General features: G+C 38.5%; 1 long non-coding RNA gene across 5 annotated transcripts in view; it reads left to right on the top strand.

Moving 5' to 3' along the window:
- The window catches only part of LOC129049568 (uncharacterized), a 60,325-nt gene that overhangs the window by 21,191 nt on the left and 26,142 nt on the right, over positions 1-12,992 (top strand). For all 5 annotated transcript variants that reach the window (XR_008512770.2, XR_008512772.2, XR_010136805.1 and 2 more), the window contains exon 4: positions 3,342-3,601. This is a non-coding gene — a long non-coding RNA (uncharacterized LOC129049568). The remainder of the gene's footprint in view (positions 1-3,341; positions 3,602-12,992) is intronic.

Here is a 12,992-nt window from a genome sequence, read left to right as displayed (position 1 = left end):
ATTTACATTCCAACACTTCTTTCCTCGGAAATAACTTGTTGGCTTTTAAATATATACATATGTGTGTGTGTATATATATATATATATTTTTTTTTTTATTTTTATTTTTTTGAGACAGTCTGGCTCTGTTGCCAGGCTGGAGTGAAGTGGTGCAATCTCGGCTCACTGCAACCTCTGCCTCCTGAGATCAAGCGATTCTCCTGCCTCAGCCTCCCGAGTAGCTGGGACTACAGATGTGCACCAGCATGCCCAGCTAATTTTTGTATTTTTAGTAGAGACGAGGTTTCACCATGTTGGCCAGGATGGTCTCGATCTCTTGATCTCGTGATCCGCCCACCTTGGCCTCCCAAAGTACTGGGATTACAGGTGTGAGCCACCCCCGACCTTAAATATTTTTTAATTTAATCATTCAGTGGTTCATCTGGGCATTCTTTCTTTTAACAAGCAGCTACAACAGTCTATTAAATATTATGACCTTGTGGTATACAGTGAGGGCCACGAAAATGAATCAGATACCTTGTCTGTTCTCAAGGAGCTCACTGTTGGTAGTAAAGGCAGACAGGCATATGAGTAATTCCTGTGTCTTAAAGGATAAGGAGGACTGGGGTTAAGAGGTGGACTAAAGGTTTTCCAAGTAGAAGCAGCTTTGACGTTGTACAAGTAAAACCTGAGAAGCAAGAAGGTGCAGTGCCTGGAGAAATTGCAGGTGATTAAGTATTCTTGGGGGGTGGGGAGTGATGAATGATTGGGGTGCACAGTTAGGAGTGGTGACATAAATAGGAGCTCTGCTAGGCATGCCAAGGAATTTGGATTTTATCCTGAAGGCAAAGAGAAATCCTTTAAGGACTCAAATTAGGAATGTGACAAGATGTATGAATTTATGATGTTCAAATTGAGAATCAGTTGGAAGTGTGTTGCAGGAAAGTAGAGGCACGTAAGGCATGGTAGAGCAACTGAAAGAGAGCTACAGTATCCCTAGCAGGAGTCATGCTTGCCTGAGCCAGAGCAGAGCCAGTGGGCACGCAAAGGCAGAGACAGAGTCCAAAGGGACTGAGGAGATAGAATTGGCTAGGCATAGGAGGGTCCTTCCCTGGGATTTAGTAGATCTGGAGAGGGACCTTGAACGAATAGTTTAAATAAATTTCCCAGGTAATGCTGATGATTAGTCAGGTTTGGGACCCACCAGTGCAGACTGCTTCTCAAAGAGCTTGAGTGTCCAAGAAAGAGTGACAGAAAGCCAAGAGGGGCCTTTGGTTAAACATCAAAGAGCCTGGATTGTTCATGTGCCAAATAAAAAGAAGGAGCAGGGAGTGAGAAGTTGGAGATGAAGCTACACCCCTGAGTAGCTGAGTTTCTGGAATCCATGCAAGGGAAAGATTTTCTTTCTTTTTCTTTTTCTTTTTTTTTTTTTTTGAGATGGAGTTTAGCTCTTGTCGTCCAGGCTGGAGTGCAATGGCCTGATCTCGGTTCACTGCAGCCTCTGCCTCCTGGGTTCAAGCATTCTCCTGCCTCAGCCTCCTGAGTAGCTGGGATTACAGGTGCCTACCATGACGACTGGCTAATTTTTTGTATTTTTAGTAGAGATGGGGTTTCACCATGTTGGTCAGGCTGGTCTCGAACTCCTGACCTCAGGTGATCCACCCACCTCGGCCTCCCAAAGTGCTGGGATTACAGGCGTGAGCCACCGTGCCTGGCCCAGGGGAAAAATTTTCAACAGGAAGAAGACCTCAGATCTGAGACAAGAAGAAATGGCTCAGGGATAGGAAAACAGGCACAAACATTTGAGGAGAAAGGGTTAGGGAAGAGGCTGAGGGAATTCTACCTAAGCTCTCCCTGCTTCCCCTTTTCCCTTTTCTGAGAAAGCTAAGATGTTTGAAAAAACTATAAAGGTCATGGAGAAGATGAGAGGGGATTCATAAAAGAGAAAGAAAAGTGCTATTGCTGAGCCAGCAGAGTGGCACATGTGTATAGTCCCAGCTACTCTGGAGTCTGAGGCAGGAAGGATCTCTTGAGGCCAAGAGCTTAAGTCCAGCTGGAGCAACATAGCAAGACCTCTGCCTCTTATGAAAAAAAAAAAAAAAAAAAAAGGTGAGGTAATGTCCTGTTGAGGTAAGGAACTTTATATTAGTCCTGGTACCAGTGGGCACAATTGTGTGATTTTCTTGATGTAAGTTCACCCATTTCAGCAAATAAAAATTCAGTTCACCAGCTAAATTTGAATTTCAGATAAACAATGAATAATTTTTTTAGTATAAGTATGTCCTATGCACTATTGCAGATATAAACTAAAAAAAATTCCTTAGTTATTTGAAATTCAAATTTAACTGGGCATGCTGTATTTTATGTGGCAACTTTATAGGGGAACTTGAAAAATCAGATGTGAGGATTATGACTTAATACTTAAAGTTGGAATTTATTATGTAAATCATCTTCATTTATTAATGTTTATTCATTTGCAAGCATGATTCACTGCTAGTAGCAGACAGGGCCATGAGCACATCCTCATAACACGGCAACAAACACAAGCGGGACTGAGTAGATCATGAAAGCTGAGCTGCATCTCTCCTCCTACTTCTCTCATTTCCCGAGACATTCCCCTTCACCTCTGACCCCAGAAATCAGCATTTTCTATCCCAATCTGCCTTGACCATGCTGGGGTCCTTCAAGCCCATATCTCTGTGTTTATAATTAAGCTTTAATTCTCATGAGAATTATAATATTTCTCTCCAAAAAAACCTCACCTTCATGACTTAAATTATCTTTTATGTAAAATGTAAGACTTTGCAAAGGAAAAGGTACATTTTTCATATTTTATTCTATATCACATTTTAGTTCTTAGAACATTCTCATGGGAAAAGTATGTTAATTATCAGATCTTTTTTTCTAGGCTAATTATTAGTGATGTAATTTTTAAATAATTGGATCAAGGAAAGAGTTGATCCTTATATATAGGTTGGCTTCATTCCTTATATATATTGTACCAATTTGGAGATATCCTATGATCCATCAACTTACAGAATGACAAAATACATATATATCTGTACATATTTGTGTACTAAATGCAAAACATAAATGACTGGCAACCTGTTTTACTTTCAGAACTCAAAAATCTTAATTTCATACCTTGAAGTTAATTACTCTCATACAAACAAACTTTAAGGAAACCTGCATTCTACTGGCTTTGGCATATCTTTCACAGGGGAACAATTGAAGATAACTTAATTTTGGAGCCATGCTTTGATCAATTAAACCATCATTGTGATGGCAATGTTAGAGTCCTAATTTACAGTTATGAAAGACACAAGCTGTCAAACCAATATTGATTCTCTTCTTCTTACCAGGTAGAAGATATGATCAGCTAAACTACTTTTCACAGCCTCCATGGCAGCTGAACATGAAACTTCTAGAAAGGCTTCTTAAGAGAAGCATAGCCAGATTGCATGAACTCTTTTTTACTTTTGTCCCTTTCCCTTGCTTCTTACCTGGAGCTCAAACACAGTGGCTGGAGCTCCAGCAACCACCTTGGACCATAAGAACACCTTAAAGATAGAAGCATGCTACAAATTACGTAGTAGGAATGTAAGAAGAGGCTGGGTCTCTGGTAAGTATAGTACCACCCTATGGGGTACAGATCCACTAACCCTCAAATTTCTTTTTCTTGAGAGAAAAACAGTTAAAGATCATGTTATTTTTGTTGTTTGTTACTAGCTACCAATGTAAGTTCCAATAGATACAGCTGTTAATGGTAAATTTTAAAAAGATGAGTATTGCTTCGCTTAGTAATAACAGTAAAGCTTATTGAGTATTTACTGTGTGCCAACCTCTGACATACTTTCTAAAGGTTGTCTCATTTAATCATCACAACAACTCCATAAAGTAGATACTGTATTTAATTCATCTTTCATATGAGAAAACTGAGCTTAGGAGTAACTTGCTCAAGGTTATAGCACTAGGAGGTGGTGGTGTTGAACTCAAACCCAGACAAGTTTCCATAAGAGCCCTGGCTCTTAACTTCTCAGAGGTGGAAAAAATAACATTTTCAATGACAGAAAGCAAAGCACATTTTACAGTGTTTAATAGATCAGCCATTCGTTTGTACATTGTTGAGTATTTTTAATGAGCCTTACTTGTTAGTAGAAGCTGATTATGTAGAAATGAATAAGATACGTGTCCCATCTTTGTAGCTCCTGGTTTAGGGGAGAGAATGTTTAGGAAATATTTGTTATATCACTAACATCTACCTCAGCACCATAGGAAAAGTGAAAAAAAAAATCTACTGAATATCTTTAAAATTCTACTTTAATAATCTTAAGTAAATTATGAGATAGGGAAAGTTTTTCTTCAGGGCCCTCACAACCCTCATCAGTCCTATCCCCACCTTTAGTTATAGGCAGGGTTATTGCATACAGTTTTGCAAGATTATGCAATGCTGGATTCTGGGGAGAGCTGTTCACATCCATTGTCTTCATTGAATTTTGGTATTTATCACCATGATGTTCTGGCTGATGGCAGTAAAATGTCTTGAGAAAAGGTGTTTTTTTTTGTTTTTGTTTCTTTTTTCCTAATTTGCACAAGGACACTCTTTGGACTAGTGGCAAGTCTGGTATGTGCTTCTGCTTCCCACTTCAGGCACTCTGGCTTGTGATCTTCCACTGAAAGCACCCCAACATCCCTAACCGCAATCCTATTCCAACCTTAACCCAACAAGCTCTGTTTCAGAGAGCTTACAATGTGTTGGAATTAACTCTCTCATCTGACAAGTCAATGAAGTCCATAAACTCAATTACAATAAAAATAGAAATTAGTCTGCATTCTTGGTTTTCTCTCTTGTCAAGACACACTTGTATAGTCAAAGTCTTAATTCAGAGGAATGTAGGGATGTGTGTCTGAGAGAAAGAGAACTCTTAGTGAAGTACTGTAATAACAATTTTAAAATTATAGTAGTCCTGTAATCCCTTGCCCAATTCCATCTCATTCCCTAGATGAAAGTATTTTCAACTGTGATCTGACAGACAAAAACAGATGCCCCTTTACCAACTAAGATGAACTCTAAAGTTAAGGAAATGAAAGGTACCTATGGGTGGAAATTCAGGGCCCCGCTGCATGACAGATTTCTAAATTCCTAGGGCCACAAGAAGAACCACATTCTTGTTAAATTCCATATAGCGGCCAGGCACAGTTGCTCATGCCTGTAATCCCAGCACTTTGGAAGGCCGAGGCGGGTGGATCACTAGAGGTCAGGCGTTCAAGACCAGTCTGACCAACATGGTGAAACCCCACCTCTACTAAAAATACAAAAATTAGCCGGGTGTGGTGGCAGGCACCTATAATCCCAGCTACTCAGGAGGCTGAGGCAGAAGAATCGCTTAAACCTAGGAGACAGAGGTTTCAGTGAGCCAAGATTACACCACTGCAACAGAGCGAGACTCCATCTCAAAAAAAAAAAAAAAAAAATTTCATATAGCTCCTATCAGACCCCTCCTAACTCTGATTTACAACACTGATCAGACAGAGGACTGGCCTTACAAACATTCTTTTCTAATAAGAAACTGCAAACCTTGTACCAGTTTCAGCCAGCTTAGAGGCTGAGCACAAATTGTCTTTGTGTCTAATAGTTCACCTTTTGACATAAACAACCAAATTTGACTTCATTTTGATGCTAAAACTCCCCCCAAAGTGAATATGGGATGTATGTTACATCTATGTTTACCTATTGCACATGTGTTTGGCACCTCTCACAGGTATGTGTAGCTTTTCCCCCTAAACCTGCTAAATATGTATGGCTCTATTGTGTAATATGGGCACTCTGAGGCATCAAAACCAAACCTACCCTTCCCTCCTCAAAGAGAGACCCCCTTTACTACATGCTGGAGACTATCTCTTCCTGGTTTGCAAACTGATATGGCTAATAAAGCTCTTCTTTCTACTATTTAGCCAAAAGACTTTGGATGACACAACTCATATGGGGTTGTTTTGGTATTTACCTCCATATTTCCAAACAATCTGCTTATACTGGTATGTCTTGTTTATCCATTTCAAATTTATTTATTAATAGCCAATTAATAATAAATATGGATGTACATCTCTTATACCACCAATCCCACTTTCCTTATATCTCTCACTCTCCCGAGATAGTTAATTCAATACTTCTCAGAGGTAGAAGGAATAACATTTTTAGTGACAGAAAGCAAAGAGGATTTTACAATGTTTAATAGATCTGTCATTCACTTGTGAAACTTGTCATTGAGCGTTTATTATGAACCTTGCTCATTAATAGAAGCTGATTATGTAGAAATGAATAAGACATATCCCATCTTTGGGAGTTTTAGCTATGCCAGTATTCAGTGTTGACATTTTTATGATTGGTAAATGTTGACCCTTCAGAGCCAAGTTCTTTCATATAAAACATTGTTTTTCCTAGTGTTAACAATTGCCACATTTTGTCATTTCTTAGCATTAATAAATGCCTCATTTCTTGATTTCTCATCAAAAATTTTTATACTTGCTCCATCACATCTCTCAAATACTTACCAATATTTTCCAAGTGCTCAGATATATCAGATAATCTGTCAATTCTATTTTTTCCTGGAGGCTCTTCCCAGTCCTCCTGCTCCAATCTTGAGTTATTGATTTCTGGTTTGTTACACAGCAGTCATGTAGGACACCCTTTCGCTATTGTGTGAGACTGTCCTTTGCCTCCTGCCTGCATTGGATCTCTTCCTTCTTGTGGACCCTGGAGTCCTCTGTCATGGATACTCCTTCTTCTGTTGGTATATATTCTCCAGTTGTTTCCTACAAAAGTTATATGTTTGAATTATGTGTCTTTGAATGTCTTTATTTACCCTCATACTTGACCATTAATTTGTCTAGGAGAAAATAATTGTCTCACAAACATTTGAAGTATGGCTTCATTTTCCTCTAGTATCCTCCAGGATGGCAAATTGCTGCTAGCAAGTCTGATGCCATGTAGATTTCTATTCCCTTGCATATGGACTAATTTTAAAGTCATTTTCAAGATTGTTCATCTTTGATGTTCTGAAATTTCATGACAGTATGCCTTGGTGTGGATCTTTTTAAATTTACTCTGCTCGTATCAGTGGCCTTTCAATCTGTAGGCTCATTGCCTCAGTTCCAAGAAATTTTTTCTCTTTTTCTGGACTCCTCTTACTTCAGATGTTCTTACAGTTTGATCATTAGAATCTGTTATGTTTTCTCTACTAATGTCTTTTTATTTGTTTTTTTTTTCTTCTGTTTCTCTGGGAGATTTGATTAACTTTATCTTTAATCTCTTGTATGAAAGGTTTTCTTTTATATATTATACTTGTAATTTCTAAGCACTCTTCTTTGTTATTTTTCATTTTATCCTGTGTTTGTCTTTGTTTTTTATGGATGCAATATCTTGTGGAAGGAAAGGTATATAACAGGATATGGTATTTGGGGATCGGGTTAGGAAAAGATGGTTGGTAGCCTTCTTTAGAGAAATCTGAGGACTTATTACACTAAAACACTTTCTATGAAAATACCAGGAATAACATAGAATCAGACTTCTTAATTCTCAAAGTGGCTTCAGGACTGTGCTTGTTTAATGCTATGGAATAATGATACGTTTTTCATTTAGATATAAGACAAATCTGTAAATTAGGTTACAACAGGCATTAGATACTCTAATGGACTGGATAATGATTTCTAACCAAATAAGATTATTTTCCTAGTATTGGGCTCTCACCAATACCAAACGATCGAGTTAGATTTCAGTTTGTCTTCCAATTTTCTGGCTGCAGGATTCCTTAAGTTCAGAAATAATTCAGACAGCTTTGCAGGGGAGAGAAAAATGGCTCCCCTCCATCCTTGTAGGTTCTTTGGCTGGGCTACAAATTAAATTGACATAAGACAGATTAACTGAAGAAAAACCATTTTAGTTATGTGCATATGCATGGGAGTCCCAGAAAACATGAGACTCAAAGAAAGGCCAGATGATTTAAATTTATATAGCATCCTGGGGCTTTTTGTGGGAGGAGACACCAAGTTATGGAAGGGTGATGGGGGAAAATGTATGGTAAATGAAGTTTGTCTTGCTATGCAGATAAGTCTCTCAAGTAATAAAAGTTGTCTGGAGCAGCCTCTTCCCGATACAAATACTTTTGATAACTTAGATTTGTTTTATAGATGTAAATTTCTCTTACACAAGGGGAGTTTTTCAGAGCTACTCCTGTGTCTGTAGATTCTCAGAATAACCAGCTCAAAATATGCCAAAGAAGCATAGTTTGGCATGGCATATTCTTGTCTCCTCCAGTCATATTTTGGGATGGTATGTCTGAGTCCCAACAATGTCATAGAGATTATAGATATTTGCTCAGTTTTCTCAGTTTCAAGAGACACATAAATGCACAATAATTGAGATTCACAAACTTTATCACACGGAATGATTTTCCTCAGTTTCTTGTTTATGACTCTTATAACTGGGTAAATTTTACACTCTGTAGTTTGCTTAGGTTTTTTGTTTTGTTTTGTTCTGTTTTCAGATCTGTCTTAAAAGAACAGCCAGGTAGGCAAAATTCTTTGTACCTTATCTGGCCGTCAAGTTAAACTTGATTAGTATCTCTCTCTTTCTCTTCCCATAAATGATCTAACTGTATTAATTTCCCTTTATGAAGTTCTACACCAGCTTGAGCTGGGACAACACAGACTCACGCTTCATTCCAGCTAATGGACCAAAGTTTCTATACAGGTGGAATTGCATTAACATGAAGATTAGTGGCAACCGGTGTGTTGTTTAAGAAGAATAAGGGAGAGACAGTCCAACCTTTTCCTTTAAAGACGATGGAGGCTGTCATGTGCTGATAGTGTAGATGCAGATCTCAGGTCTGTCTTTCGAAGTGGCTGAGCCATTTCCTCTCTTGCTGAAGAGAGTCTCTGCCCTGAGTCACCACCCTGTGGTTGCTAGGGGCTTGTTAGCTGCGTGGTAACCCTCTCCACCGCCGCCTCCCACACACTGAGTTCTGGGGAACTGCCCCAATTTTCAGCTCTGCTGAGGGTGGTTTGTGACTCATCTTCTTTTCTCTTTAGTGACCTTTTAAAGGTCATTTCTCTTGCAGGGCTTTTTTTTATTTATTTGAACACAAGCAACAATGGTCTAAAACCAATAAATTCATTTTGCATACCATTTATAAAAAATTGGCTTTCTATTCTGCTTCAGATAAAATATTTACTTTCCATTAGGGAAAAAAAAGTGCAGGATGATCTTATTTCCTATGGGACAGTCAAGATTATATTTCCCAAAAATGTTATCAGTAAGTGTCCAAAACAAGGTAAAGAGCCACAATCCTAGGAGTCTTATTTAGAACCTGTTTATTCCTAGCTTTACATACAATACCTTCCCTGGAATGAGTAGGATTGCCAGTGCAAGCAAAGTTGAAGCATCCAATCTTTGCAATATTTTCAATAGCAAGTAATTTTTTTAAATCTTTTTTAAAAAGTTGTATAAATTTAAGGGGTACAAGTGCAGTTTCATTACACAGATATATTGCATAGTGGTAAAGTCTGGGCTTTTAGTGTAATGATCACCTGAGTAATATATATTGTGTCCACCAAGTAATTTCTCAACCATCACTTCTCTTCCACCCTCCCACCCTTCCAGGTCTCCAAGATCTGTTACTCCACGCTCTATGTCCATGTGTATAAATTATTTAGTTCCCACTTATAAGTAAGAACAAGCCACATTTGACTTGTTTTATTTAAGAATTTAATCCTAGTATATATGTTTCTTTGTTTTATTTTATTGTTATAGTTTAAAGATGTTATCACAGTTAAATATCCTCCACCTTTTAGAATTGAAAACCTCCTTGCCAATATTTCATAAGTCAGAATTCTTGGCATGCTAATTAGCAATTTAACTCCCCATACAGAGGAGAATATATATGGATGGGATATGGAAGATGTGCCTTTGCTATGCACTTAATTCTTATCCCTAGTAACCAACTGGGCTAGAGAAGTATAAGCAGCCCACTTGTGTTGGAATATAAAGTGTGAAGGTGAGAATGGCCGATGATATAAGAGAGACAGCATTAAGAAGCTTACATTTTTGTCATTTCATTTTGAAATTTATATTCTTAAATTTAGGAAATTTGTAAAGTTCAGGGGAAAAACGTGTAAGACTTTTATATAATTCAAGAGAGTTAAAAACTACAGAAATATATTTCTCATTATATAATTCAAATGGCACAGTAATCACACTAATACTGAGTAGATGCTAAGTAAATGCTCTATACTAGAGTTGTATTGGTTTAGCATATGTGTGAATGTGAGAGTGAATGGGGAAATATCAAAAGAAACAATATGATTCAGAGTGTACTTTTTGGTAATCTCACCAAAACTTCATAGTTTTATTATGTATACACACATGCACACACACACACACAGACATGTATACATCGTGAAAATAAAAACACATAACCAAGGCAACCCTAGGAGTCCTAGGATACCAAATGCCTAAATAATAAACTGAGATTAATTTTTAAATACCATACATAGCAAGTTGTTTCTTTCCTTCCTGCTTGCCCCCCTTGTTCGCACCTTTCCTCTCTTCTTTCTTCCTTTTCTGTTACATTTGACAACAGGAAGGAAGGAAGGAAGGAAGGAAGGGAGGGAGGGAGGGAAGAAGGAAGGGGAGGGAGGCAGGGAGGGAGGGAGGAAGGAAGAAAGAAAGAAAGAAAGGGGAACTTCAAGAGGGGTGAAGATCAAATTTGCATTCCCAGCGCTGGCATGTGAGTGTGGTTGGTCCGAGCCAGCCACCCCTTGAGCATGTTTGCAGATTGGTCATTGTTGCATAGTGCCAATGAGAAATGATTGCAGTGCCAGTGTGCACGGATAAGGGCAATCATTTTTATGGACCATGTAGCAAGATTGTGTCTATGACATTGAAAAACTGTACCCAGAACCGGGATGATGATCCAGATAGCATAGTTTGCTTAAGACAGGTTTAGATGCCATATAAGTCATCATACAGTTTGTTGGGAGAGCCCTACTTAACAAGAAATAAAAACTGACAAATTCAATATTTCTGTGCTCTCTCCCAAGGCCTTGGGACAGGCTCATGCAAGTGAGAGATTCTAAAGCTTAAGCTTAAATATTCCTCTGCTCAAATAGGGCACATTCTTTGATGTGACACAACCTTCCCATGGATGATTACAAAACTATTGCCACCAACTGTCTTAGTCCATTTGGGCTGCTATAACAAGATACCTTAGACTGAGTGGCTCAAAAACAACAGCAATTTATTTCTCACAGTTTTGGAGGCTGGGAAGACCAAGACTCAGGTGCCAGCTCACTTTCTGGGTCACAGATGGCATCTTCTCCCTGTCTCCTTGCATGAGGGACAGAGCAAGGCAGCTCTCTGAGGTCTCTTTTATAAAGGCATTAATAACTTCCTAAAGCCCTTACCTTCTCATAACCATCACCCTGGTGATTAGTGTCCAACATATTAATTTTAGGGGACACAAACCTTCAGACCATAGCACCAACCAAGCACATGTCCTCTGGGGGACTGAAGAAGCCACACTCTCTGCTCATCTGAGCCACACAACATCAAAAAATGATTTCAGTGACAATTTTCTCTATTAGCCCAAGATGGTCACATAACTAATACCTCTCCAGATGTATAGGATAGAAGTTAATTATTTTTATATCATGGATGTATTAGTGCAATAAGGACTAATTCTCTCATGGAACTAGTTGAGAAAGACTCCTTTATTCTCATATCTTGTTATTCTTTGCTGAAAATGTATCACTGGAAGTTATACAATCAAATGTATAAAATACACGTGTTAGAGTACTGACTGGTAGTACTCTTCAAGCCAATTTCTGTGAGACTATTTTATCACCCTGGACTACAGTCCCAGGAATTGTGGTTACTCAGATTGGGCACATATAGGCAGATATAATCCTCTGGTTAGTACTAGAAGAGCAATGTCAGTCACTAGGGCCAAGAGGCAAACATGAGGTCATAAACAGGAAGTGAGGAAAAGCAGCAGGAACCATGGTGGTCAGGAAAGAAAGTATCAAGTCTAAACAAGGAGGAAATATTGCAAACCTGTTCTTAACCGGCCTAAGTCCCATGGTACAAACATGAACTTGACAGAATGAGGCCCAAATGAGAGTCAGTGGTGTGCTGACACAGAGAAAGGATAGTCCTTATTACTTATTCTCATGTTTTCCAAAAATGGAGAACAATCTTTTAATGAACAATCATGAAATTAATATTAGTCAAGAGTAGAAAGTCACAATTAAAGAACAGGTTGCAAAGAGCATATCAATAATCTGAATGAAGTCTGCTAACTTGCATAAATTCCATGTCAGTTGTGAGATGCATATTAGCTATACCAATGCGGAGAAGGGCATCTAGAAGGAATTCTCAGAAAAGGCAATGCTTAAGATGAATCTTAGAGAAGATTAGAACATTTCAGGATAGATTAAGCAGGGTAAGGACAACAAAGTGATGTGAATAAGAACTTGTGTGTCAGTGTACTTGAGGGACTGTGAAAGATGCAGGAATAAAATAAAGATTATCTAACATTTAAAAGAGATAAGAAGATCATTCCACACATTGCCCAAGGAGGATTCTAAATTGGATTATTACAGGTCTTCAAGGTCTTCTAGTTCCCAGCATGGATTAATTTGAAAAGATCAACACATCCTAATCTCTCTAAATCCCGCTTCTACCATTCATTACCGGCATTAGAGAGTGTGCCTGTGTGCTTGCAGAGGGAGTGGTGGGAAGGAGAGAAGGAGAAGAGGAACATTGACTAAGGGGCTGCAATGAAAGTGCAACATGACATTGGGGATTGAAGCAGGCAACAGAAAGCCTATAGCAATGAGAGATGTTTAGGCCAGATGATTAAGAAAAGAAAAAGAAAAAATTTGCCAAGTTTCAAAAATACTAGAAAAAGAGTTGCAGGAATTGAAGGCAGAATGCGCTACCGAAAATATAGATCCCA

The sequence above is a fragment of the Pongo abelii genome, chromosome 14, assembly GCF_028885655.2.
Source record: "Pongo abelii isolate AG06213 chromosome 14, NHGRI_mPonAbe1-v2.0_pri, whole genome shotgun sequence".
NCBI lineage: Eukaryota > Metazoa > Chordata > Mammalia > Primates > Hominidae > Pongo > Pongo abelii.
The sequence above is the reverse complement of the archived record's forward strand: the minus strand, read 5'-3'. Positions and strand labels throughout refer to the sequence as shown.